This window comes from Somniosus microcephalus, chromosome 7, assembly GCF_052327205.1.
Source record: "Somniosus microcephalus isolate GS21.2 chromosome 7, FLI_Smic_1.0, whole genome shotgun sequence".
NCBI lineage: Eukaryota > Metazoa > Chordata > Chondrichthyes > Squaliformes > Somniosidae > Somniosus > Somniosus microcephalus.
In genome coordinates, this window is record NC_140993.1 from 157,372,084 (window position 1) to 157,384,545 (window position 12,462).

General features: G+C 43.6%; 1 protein-coding gene across 4 annotated transcripts in view; it reads right to left on the reverse strand.

Moving 5' to 3' along the window:
• Positions 1-12,462, reverse strand: part of lactb2 (lactamase, beta 2) — a 108,469-nt gene that overhangs the window by 74,232 nt on the left and 21,775 nt on the right. The window lies entirely within an intron of this gene.

The window sequence follows — 12,462 nt, forward strand, 5'->3', positions numbered from 1 at the left end:
AGCAAAAATAAAGATGCAATTCACTCCTCCATAGAAAAGAGAACTTCATATACAGAACTATTGTTCAGAACATTGGTTTGTCACAGATATACTACACAGTTTAAAATAATGCTTGGATCAATAATTACAAGACAGCAACAGAGTTGAAATGACACTAAGCCTCCACTTAAAGTTTTGAGTACATATAGTCAGTGTTAACATTAATCGCCCCCTTCTTGCCCTCCAAGTTTTCTCTTGTCCTGAAGGCAATGGCCTAGAAATTTAATCACGCCCCAAAACATGCACGCAGGAAGCATACGCCTGTTGGTATTGTCCCAGGCAGCACATAATGTTCGATTGCATTTCTTGTGGAGGCATGACTCTCGTTGTAGGTCAGCTCTGCAGCTGTGCCTGGATTTCTGACAGGATTCGTGAGCCATGTCCGGAGGAGCTATCCCTTGTTGGCCAGTAGCCAGCCTGTAACGTGACAGCCTGATTAAAATAAAGGCAGAACAGAAGACTGACACAGGATGGAAGAGTCATTATTGCTGCCAGGTGTCTGCGCATGGACCTGCATGATGTGCTGTCTGTGGTCGCAAACGGCTGTACATTGTGGGAATGTAATCCCTTTCTATTGATAAAGATGCCAGGCTGGTGCTAGGGAGTACGCAAGGCAATGTGGGCGCAGTCTATGACCGTACGCCCCGGGGCAGCCTGCAATGTGGGCGAAGCCTAAGGTGCTCTTGTTCTATTTTGCTCTGTCCATGAGGAACGAGATGTAGATGTTCCTTCTGGTGTAGAGAGCCTCGTTGACCTCCCTGATATACCAGTGTACTGTGAATTGTGAGATGTTGCTGATGTCACCTGCTGTAGCCTGAAAGGAGGTCCTGGTGTAAAAGATGACCGTGACAGCCATTGTCAGTGCTGTCTATGCCCTGGTGCGGGGCTGCAGCAGGTGACATAGCTCAGTGACAGCCTCCTTTGTGCAGCGAAGGCTCCTCAGTGAAGTTCATGTAATTCAACTTAATAATAATAATTCAACTTTATTGTCATTGTACAATGCACAAGTACATGAACAACGAAATGTGATCTTGCAAGCGCCCATGAGTCCAGTACAAATAACATTAACATTAAACGTAAATAGCACCGTCCTGGGAGAAGCAAAGCCGCTGCGTCTGTGCGCGCCGCCATTCCATTTCCACCATTCCTCCTGTCCAACAATCTTCAGCCCAACGCCCGGGCCTGCTCACCAGCCGCCCCTCCCGGGGCTCCTTCCGTGGCCTTCTGCACCTGGTCTTCCCTGATGGTCACACCTCCAGGTACTAACCAGGCCTGGCTCTGCTTAGCTTCCAAGCCTTGCCAGTGACCCTGTCCCTAGTCCCAGGAACAGGGCTCCCTGAATACCCGTTGTGGGTTTGGTGCAGTGCCCTCCTCCTTCTTGACACAGGTGCTCCTGCTCTCTTCTATCTTCCTTGGTGCACTCCTCATCCTTTAGTCCCAAAGGTAGTCTTGCCAGACCAGTCAAAATGTTTATAAGGCTGCCAACAACAGTGCAACGCCAGCAAAATTGTCTCAGCTGTCAAACTTAACTTTCCAGTCAGAAAACAGGCCAAAAAACGACCAGTCAGTAACCAGCAGCTGGAAATGACAAACCAGCAACTAACCTGTAAGTACTGCATGATCCCTTTAAATAACACTGATGAAGGGCCCTTCCTGCCTGTTAGCACTATGAGTTGGTGAGTTTAACATGTGGCGAGTCAGGCGCTGGGCATACCAAAACCAGAAAAGAGTTCTCCAACTAGAGCAGGACCCTAATTTGAATAAGTTATTCAATGTTTTCCATAGTTCTGGTGTGAGCTTTGGACACCTACGGAGAACCTTGATCTAATATGGCGGGCGGCGCACTGCCAGCTCGAAATGAGAACCTGCTTCCTACCCACCAAAACAAGGAGAGATGGTAAAAAGACAAAGTTAAAAGCTCTATATCTGAATGCACGCAGCATTCGTAACAAGGTAGATGAGTTGACGGCACAAATAGATACAAATGGGTATGATCTGATCGCCATTACAGAGATGTGATTGCAAGGTGACCTGGGCTGGGAACTGAATATTCCAGGGTATTTGACAATTCGGAAGGATAGACAGAAAGGAAAGGGAGGTGGAGTGGCTTTGTTGGTAAAGGATGGGATCAGTGCGGTGAGAAGTGATATTGGCTCAGAAGATCAAGATGTAGAATTGGTTTGGGTGGAGATAAAAAATAATAAAGGGAAAACGTCTCTGGTGGGCGTAGTCTACAGGTCCTTGAACAGTAGAAATACTGTTGGACAGAGTACAAATCAACAAATATTGGAGGCCTGTAAAAAAGGAACGGTGATAATCATGGGTGATTTTAATCTCAATATTGATTGGACAAATCAAATTGGCCATGGTAGCCTTGAGGAGGAGTTCATAGAGTGCATCCGGGATGGTTTCCTAGAACAGTATGTAATGGAACCAACCAGGGAGCAGGCTATCTTGGATCTGGTACTGTGTAATGAGACAGAATTAATAAACGATCCTCTAGGAGAGAATGATCATAGCATGATGAATTTCAAATTCAGTTGGAGGGTGAGAAAGTTGTATCTCAAACCAGTGTCCCGATCTTAAACAAAGGTAATTACAATGGCATGAGGGCAGAACTGGCTAAAGTGGACTGGAAAAATAAATTAAAGGGTAAGACAGTTGAAATGTAGTGGCGGACATTTAAGGAGATATTTCATAACTCTCAACAAAAATATATTCCAGTGAGAAAGATTTTAAGAAAAGGGAGCACCATCCGTGGCTAACTAAGGAAGTAAAGGATGGTATCAAATTGAAAACGAAGGCATACAATGTTGCCAAGATTGGTGGGAGACCAGAGAATTGGGAAATTTTTAAAAACCAGCAAAGGATGACTAAAAAAAAGAGATCAATTATGAGAGTAAACTGGCAAGAAACATTAAAACAAATAGTAAGAACTTCTACAGGAATATAAAAAGAGAGTAGCTAAAGTTGGTCCCTTAGAGGATGAGACTGGGGAATTAATAATGGGGAACGGAGAAATGGCAGACTTTGAACAAATATTTTGTATCTGTCTTCACGGTAGAAGACACTAACAACATCCCAATAATGGATAATCAAGGGGCCACAGGGAGGGGGGAACCAAAGACAATCACTATCACTAAGGAAATAGTACTTGGTAAAATAATGGGACTAAAAGACCAGATGGCATGCATCCCAGGGTCTTAAAAGAAGTGGCTGCAGAGATAGTGGATGCATTGGTTGCAATATACCAAAATTCCCTGGACTCTGGAGAGGTCCCAGCGGATTGGAAAACAGCAAATGTAACACCCCTATTTAAGAAAGGAGGGAGACAGAAAGCTGGAAACTATAGACCAGTTAGCCTAACATCTGTCGTTGGGAAAATGCTGGAGTCCTTCATTAAGGAGGCAGTAGCAGGACATTTGGAAAATCATAATGCAGTCAAGCAGAGTCAGCATGGTTTTATGAAAGGGAAATCATGTTTAACAAATTTGCTGGAGTTCTTTAAGGATGTAACAAGCAGGGTGGACATAGAAACATAGAAGATAGGAGCAGGAGTAGGCCATTCGGCCCCTTGAGCCTGCTCCGCCATTCAATGAGATCATGGCTGATCATCCAAATTCAGTACCCTGTCCCTGCCTTCTCCCCATATCCCTTGATCCCTTTAGCCTTAAGAAATATATCTAACTCCTTCTTGAGTATATTTCATGAATTGGCCTCAACTGCCTCTTGTGGTAAAGAATTCCACAGGTTCACCACTCTCTGGGTGAACAAATTCCTCCTCATCTCTGTCCTAAATGGCTTACCCCTTATCTTTAGACTGTGACCCCTGGTTCTGGACTCCCCCGCCATCGGGAACATCCATCCTGCATCTAGTCTGTCTAGTCCTGTTAGAATTTTATAAGTTTCAATGAGACCCCCTCTCATTCTTCTAAACTCCAGCGAATAGAAGCCCAATCTCTCCTCATACGTCATTCCTGCCATCCCAGGTATCAGTCTGGTGAATCTTCGCTGCACTCCCTCCATGGCAAGAACATCCTTCCTCAGGTAAGGCGACCAAAACTGCACACAATACTCAAGATGTGGTCTCATCAAGGCCCTGTACAACTGCAGCAAGACATCCTTGCTCCTGTACTCGAATCCTCTCACTATGAAGACCAACACTTGCCTTCTTAACCGCCTGCTGCACCTGCATGCTTACCTTCAGCGACTGGTGCATAAGGACACCCAGGTCTTGTTGCACTTCCCCTTCTCCCAATCTATTGCCGATCAGATAAAAATCTGCCTTCCTGTTTTTGCCACCAAAGTAGATAATCTCGCATTTATCCACATTATACTGCATCTGCCATGCATCTGCCCAATCACCCAACCTGTCCAAATCATACTGGAGTTTCTCGAAATCCTCCTCACAGCACACACGCCCACCCAGCTTTGTGTCATCTGCAAACTTGGAGATAATGGCCCAGAAATTCGGGTCGGGGGCTTCCCGCGGGTGTAAGCCCCCGACCTGCACTTAACTTGCGCGCCGGCAGTTGAGCTGTAGGGCCCCGTGGAGTTCCGATCCGGGGCCTGCCCAGCTGCTGGCGCGCAGTGCTTGCGTATCCCAGGGGCGCAGTTAGTGCGATGCGTCCCCTGGGATCACGTGGGCCATGGGCAGCCAATTGGAGGAGGGAAAAGCCCATTCAAAAGATTGACAGGAAGGCCTGTCAAAACTTATAAATACTACGGCCCCAAAATAGCAGTAAACCTTCAAATAACTTTTTTTTTTTTTTTAAAGTCACACTTTTTAAATAAACTATAAATTACATTAAATAACTATTTTAAACAATAATTTAAATTTTTGAAAAAAATAATTTTATATTCTAATGGGGCTAAAAATAAACTTACCTTGCTTTAAAGTATTTAAAAATAATAAACCTGTGGAAAAAATGTTTTAATTTTAATTAATTGACCACTTACCTTGTAAAAAGCAGGCCTTATGCCTGCTTTTTACATTTCTAAATCCTGCATGCTTACCCTTGCGTGAAAACCTGCAAAAAAAACGTAAGTTTGATGCGCACGCGCAGCCTGTCCTGCGCGCGCGTTCGATCTCTGAACCTCTTCGTTCAGAGGATCGGAAGTGCCGGTTTCCCGCGCATGCGCAGTGCATGCAGAAAACCGGCACTTCCATTGGCCTACAGGTGAGTACCCCGTGCGTACTCACCCGTGGAGACCTGAATTTCTGGGCCATTACGTCTAGTTCCCTCGTCTAGATCATTAATTTATATTGTGAATAGCTGGGGTCCTAGCACCGATTCCTGCAGTACCCCACAAGTCACTGCCTGCCACTCGGAAAAAGACCCGTTTGTTCCAACTCTTTGCTTCCTGTCTGCCAACCAGTTCTCTATCCAAGTCAGGTGAACCAGTGGATGTGGTGTATTTGGATTTCCAGAAGGCATTCGATAAGGTGCCACATAAAAGGTTACTGCATAAGATAAGAGCTCACGGAATTGGGGGTAATATAGTAGCATGGATAGAGAATTGGCTGACTAGCAGAAAACAGATAGTCGGGATAAATGGGTCATTTTCCGGTTGGCAAACACTAACTAGTGGGGTGCCACAGGGAATGGTGCTGGGGCCTCAAGTATTTACAATCTACATTAATGACTTGGATGAAGGGACCGAGTGTAATGTAGCCAAGTTTGCGGATGATACAAAGATGGGTGGGAAAGCAAGTTGTGCAGAGGACTCAAAGAAGCTGCAAAGGGATATAGACAGGCTAAGTGAGTGGGCAAACATTTGGCAGATGGAGTATAATGTGAGAAAGTGCGAGGTTATACACTTTGGCAGGAAAAATAAAAAAGCAAATTATTATTTAAATGGAAAGAGATTACAAAATGCTACAGTTCAGAGGGACTTGGGGGGTCCTTGTGCATGAAAAGTTAGCATGCAGGTACAGCAAGTAATCAAAAAGGCAAATCGAATGTTGGCCTTTATTTCAAAGGGGTTGGAGTATAAAAGCAGGGAAGTCCTGCTACAACTGTACAGGGTATTGGCGAGACCACACCTTGAGTACTGCGTACAGTTTTGGTTTCCTTTTTTAAGGAGGGATATACTTGCATTGGAGGCAGTTCAGAGACGATTCACTAGGGTAATTCCAGAGATGAGGGGGTTGTCTTATGAAGAAAGGTTGTGCAGGCTGGGACTATACTCATTGGAATTTAGAAGAATGAGAGGTGATCTTATTGAAACATATAAGATACTGAGGGGGCTCGACAGGGTAGATGCAGAGAGGATGTTTCCCCTCGTGGGGAAATCTAGAATGCGGGGGCACAGTTTTAGAATAAAGGGTCGCCCTTTTTGAACCGAGAAGAGGAGGAACTTCTTCTCTCAGAGGGTCGTAAATCTATGGAATTCTCTGCCCCAGAGAGCAGTGGAGACTGGATCATTAAATACATTTAAGGTGGAGATAGACAGATTTTTGCAAGGTAAGGGAGTGAAGAGTTATGGGGAGCGGGCGGGGAAGTGGCTTTGAGCCCAAGATCAGCCTTGATCTTATTGAATGGCAGAGCAGGCTCGAGGGGCCAAGTGGCCTATTCCTGCTCCTATTTCTTATGTTCTTATATTAGAGGCTTAGGCGCCCGTTTAGTGCCCAACGACATGGTGCCATTGAATTTCTAGCAGTGGAATTGGTATCAAACATGCTTATGGTATTTTGCCCAAGTAGCCTTTCTTCATGTGTGAAGAATGACTGTCAACAAGCTATACCACCACAGGGACATCAAGCCTAGCCAAATTCTGTCCTCACCTGATTACCATTCACAACAATTTTCAACCAGGGTCACTGGATAACGACCAGAAGTGGGAATTGTAAGTGATTTTGTCCTCCCCAGGTCAGGCATTGAAACTAATTGTTGCACATCTACAGCTACTTCAGCTGAGATTAATTAAATCAGATTTGTAATGTTTAAATACATAGTGCATGTAGCATAGGCATTTACAGAAGATATGAATTAGTGATTTCAGTTACTACAGGTCCCTGTGGGGTGAATTCCAAGTGCACAATATAATCCCTGTGGTGTCAGAAAATGCATATTCCTGGTTACAAACCAAACATTATTTGGCATTTACTCAATACCTTGTTTCTGTATGTATCCTGTTAGACAAGTACAGTTTTTGTTTGCTTTTCATTTTATTACTCTGTCTCTTATTGTTCTGTCTGTACCAAGCTATATTAACCCTAATCCTATACACCTGATTCCAAATCAATCCAAAATCAACTGTGCACCAACAAAAGCGATATATTAGTACAACAGCAGCATTGGTTTCAAATTCTACAGGATGAATTGCATTACTTTAATACATGAAAAATTGGGTGAATCATGCCAGTGATTTGCAGATATGCAATTCCAGCAGGCCAGGAGTGCACACTCAGAAAACTGGCCCTTGCTAGTTATACTAGTCACTCTCTTTGAATGTTCTTCCATGCACCAATTCTCTGCCGGGGAGAGGGAATTCAAAATTGTCCAGAATATTCAAAATGAGGCTTTACTAATAAATTTTTAACGGTTTAAAAAAAGTGTTTCAGCTTATAATAAAATACTTTCCAAATGCAAGAGTACTTGATTAGCCTGGCAGATAATATCTTCACATTATGTAGGTTTTCAATAATCCAACCCAAAGCTTTTGCCTTTTCTATCTTTGTCGAGGGACAGCCATTCATTGCGCACATTATATACTTGCTGTACCAATCTGCATTACCTTTCATTTATCCACATTAACATCCAGTTGACATTCATTCCGATCTCTTTAAATAATGTGCAGCACCCTTCCAGCCAACTTGTTTGGTGCCAGTAGTCGATTTTATATTACAAGGCCAGAAGTACCCTCCCCTTATTGTGAGCAGCAAGGGAACGAGAATAGATACCCAGGAAATTTCACTCGTCCTGTCTATCTCCAAGAGCATCTCTATTTATTTCCATCGTTTACTTTCTATAGGCAAGGCTATTAGCAATCCAAGTGGCAAATAGTGAGCCTTAATCTTCTTCAAAAGTCTTGCTGCTGACTTTTATCAAATGCCCGCTGAAAATCCAAGTACATTACAACTATAAGATAAAAAATTTGCAGTAGATTGGTAAGGTATAAACTACTGCATCCACAACTATGTGGACACCTCCTTATGGCAACTATACTTTTTAAATAAATATGGATAGTGACCCATGATACACACAAACATTTTTTCTAGTACTGACAGACTGACTAATCTGTAATTCTAGGATTACCCAGGAACTGTACTTCAAAAACAGTAGCTTATCTTTCTCCTCTGGCTTGAACACTGTTCAAGCCAGAGGAGATATCCTCCATTTCCTTTGCAGCAAGGGGTGATGGTGATGTGAGAAGGATCTACTGGTTTCTGGGGGAGGGGTGATTTGGAGCCTCTTCATGAGACATGATATTGATGGGGAAGATGGTATGCAGTCCCTTTTCTTCCCTTTCACTAACAGACCATCCTTTCCCAGCATTTTCTGTTTTCACTTCAAACTTGTTCTGGCTTTCTGTATTTTCAAATTTCTCAATTTCTTGCTTTTTTCTTTGGGTGGGCCTCTCTCTGCGCCTTAGCTATTCTCACATTGCTCTTGTGTTTATAATTTATTTAGTACTTCTTTCTATTGCCTGGCTGAGGTGATCGTTTACATTATCTGATAATCTTGCTTTTCTTTTAAACAAGTTAAAGGGGTTTCACTGATTTACTCCCTCCATGTAGTTGGATTATCTTTTTGCTTGTTACTCTTTTGTTCAGATTCTATTTAATTGCTTGCTTTTGTTTAATTTTTCAGTCCTAAATGGCCTCGACCAAGGCATCATCTCATCTTTCTTTTCCACCGATACTGAATGGCCTGCTGTGTATTTCCAACCTTTTCTGTTTTTGTTTCAGATTTCAAACATGAACAGATTTTGCTCTTTATTCTACAATTCATACCTTATTCCCATTTTTGAAAATCAGGATTACACTATCTATCCTCCAGGCATGGGGTACAATCCCTGAATTTATGGAACTCCTAAACAATTTTTGCTAAAACTTTTGGGCTCATCACCATGAAGAATGTTAATGATCACCCAGTGGCAGCATCAAGGACTCGAGGTCAGTAACAAAAGAAAGAAAAAAGAACTTGCATTTATGTCGCACCTTTCATGTCCTCAGCATATTCCAAAGAACTTTACAAATTGCCTTTGAAGTGTAGTCACTGTTTTGTAAGCATATGTGGCAGTCAATATGTGCACAGGTTGAGAGATAAATGTCAAGAGTTGGTTGAGGAATAAATGTTGGTCAAGATACTGGAAGAACTTCCCTACTCTTCTTTGAATAGTGCCATGAGATCTTCTGCATCCACCTGAGCAGATGTGGGCTTGGTTTAACGTTTCACCTGAAAGGCAGCTCCTTCAACTTTATATTTCCTCATTGCTCACTGAAGTGTCAGCTGTATTACGTGCTGCCATCCTAGAGTGGGTCTTCACCCACCAACTTTTCGACTCAGCATGACTCAAAGATTATATACGTCATCTTTATTCTTCTAATTGGAATCATTTTCCCCAGGATGGTTGCAAACTCTTCAGCCTTGTCTGTTGCACTCACGTGCTGGGCTCCACCGTCATTGAGGATGGGGATATTCATGGAGCCTCCTCCTCCCATTAGTTGTTTAATGGTCCACCGCCATTCACGACTGGTTGTGGCAGGACTGCAGAGCTTTGATCTGATCCGTTGGTTGTGGGATCGCTTAGCCCTGTCTATAGCATGCTGCTTCCGCTTTTTTGCATGCATGTAGTCCTGTGTTGCAGCTTCCCCAGGTTGGCACCTCATTTTTAGCTACGCCTGGTGCTGCTCCTGGCATGCTCTTCTACACTCCTTGTTGAACCAGGGTTGGTCCCCTGGCTTGATGGTAATGGTACTGAGGGATATACCGGGCCATGAGGTTACAGATTGTGGTAGAATACAATTCTGCTGCTGCTGATGGCCCACAGCGCCTCATGGATGCCCAGTTTTGAGCTGCTAGATCTGTTCTGAATCCATCCAATTTAGCACAGTGGTAGTGCCACACAACACGATGGAGGGTAATGATGTGTGAATGTGTGTTCTAGATCCCAAGATTTTTGTTAGGCAAGAGTATTAAGGGATATGGAACCAAGGTGGGTAAACAGAGTTAAGATACAGATCAGCTATGATCTAATTGAATGACAAAACAGGCTCGAGGGGCTGAATGGCCGATTCCTGTTCCTATGGTGACTACAGGTCACCAACAGGTGGACTGAATATCATAATAGAGATATCCAACAGGGAAAGGAAAGTCCGACATCCCCATTAAAATACCATGTCACTCAATATAGCATAGATCTCTCTTGCACTTATCCAAAGTGTATTTTAATGTCTCAGTCACAATATCCTGCTATCTGGGTCATTAATTTGGCTCCGCAGGAGAAATGTGTCAGCTCATGAGGTTTCTTTCTTATGGTCCAGAAATGCAGCAATTTTTCATTATATGGTGTACAGCTAGATCAAATTCCAAAAGAACAAAAAGGTCCATTATCACAGATATCTGCATATGTAGAATTGTTGATCACATTTGAAGTTTCAAATTTCACGCATGATGTGGGACTAACTATTATTTCACAAAATTGAAAAGCAGAGTTTTCTGTAATACCTAGAATACATGAAACTTTAAAAAATAGACTGTAACTATAAATAAGATTAAATGGCAGGGTATAACATTATTTTAACATGATCAGAGGATGATTACAGATGTGGAAGGCCATTCAGTCCATCTTAGTTCATCCATCCAGAATGACCCTAAAGTCCTCCCACTGCATGATCACATTTTTTATTATAATGATTTCAGGGTTTTCATGTCCACTACCCTATCATTCATGTATTGGTCACTGTGTGAATTTCCTGATATCCGTCTTATATTTGCTTTTTAATAGTTTGAATCTGTGTTCCCTCTTGCAATTTAAAGTAATATTCCAGATTTAGTTTGCATTACGTTAAATATACTCTAAGATCACCTCTCAGTCGTTCCTCATAACTCCAACCTTTGACACTAGGGTTCAGTGTTGTGGTTCCCTACACTTCGGCCAGTGTTTGACTGTCTCCCTTGTGTATTAGTAACCAGAACTGGATACAGTACTGAAGATGAAGTCTGACCAGAGCAGTGCCGTTTAATCATGACTTCTTGTAACTTTATTATTCTACTGCTTTGATGATTGCTGCTCTGCATTGGTTAGACATGGTGGGGTCATAGAATCATAGAAGCTTACGGCACAGAAGGAGGCCATTCGGCCCATCATGTCCATGCCAGCCAAAAAAAAGAGCTATCCAGCCTAATCCCACTTTCCAGCTCTTGGTCCGTAGCCTTGTAGGTTATAGCATCTCAAGTGCATATCCAAGTACTTTTAAATGTGATGAGGTTTTCTGCCTCGACAGCCCTTTCAGGCAGTGAGTTCCAGACTCCCACCACCCTCTGGGTGAAAAAAGTTTTCCTCAACTCCCCCCTAATCCTTCGACCAATTACTGGTTATTGACCTATCTATCCACTCTATCTAGGCCCCTCATAATTTTATACACCTCAATCAAGTCTCCCCTCAGCCTCCTCTGTTCCAAAGAAAACAGACTATCCAATCTTTCCTCATAGCTAAAATTCTCCAGTCCTTAAACAGCCTCGTAAATTTTGACTTTTGGGTGGTTAGCTGGTGGAGTACATTGCTCGGCCACTCATTCGGCAGCGAAGAGATGGCTGCGATTTTGAGGCCCAAGCCTCATTTGAACTTGGCAGACGAGCTGCGGACGGCAAACAAGCGTCCTGATGTATCTTGCTGCTCTACAGCCTCAGGAATGTCAGCCGACTAGAATGCTGGCAGAGGCCCAGAAGTAGGTGCTCGGAGGGGATGGACACGATGTCAAGGCGGGGCGAGGCTGGTCAGGCAGCAGCCTGCATTTTAAAAAATTCATTAATGGGATGTGGATATTGCCCATCCCTAACTGCCCTTGAGGTGATGGTGGTGAGCCGCCTTTTTGAACTGCTGCAGTCCGTGAGGTGAAGGTATTCCCACAGTGCTGTTAGGTAGGGAGTTCCAGGATTTTGACCCAATGACGATGAAGGATTGGTGATATACTTCCAAGTCAGGATGGTGTGCGACTTGGAGGGGAACTTGGAGGTGGTGGTGTTCCCATGCGCCTGCTGCCCTTGTCCTTCTAGGTGGTAGAGGTCGCAGATTTGGAAGGTGCTGTCAAAGAAGCCTTGGCGAGTTGCTGCATTGCATCTTGTAGATGGTACACACTGCAGTATGTTGCGCCAGTGGTGGAGGAGTGCATGTTTAAGGTGGTGGATGGGGTGCCAATCAAGTGGGCTGCTTTGTCCTGGATGGTGTTGAGCTTCTTGAGTGCTGCTGGAA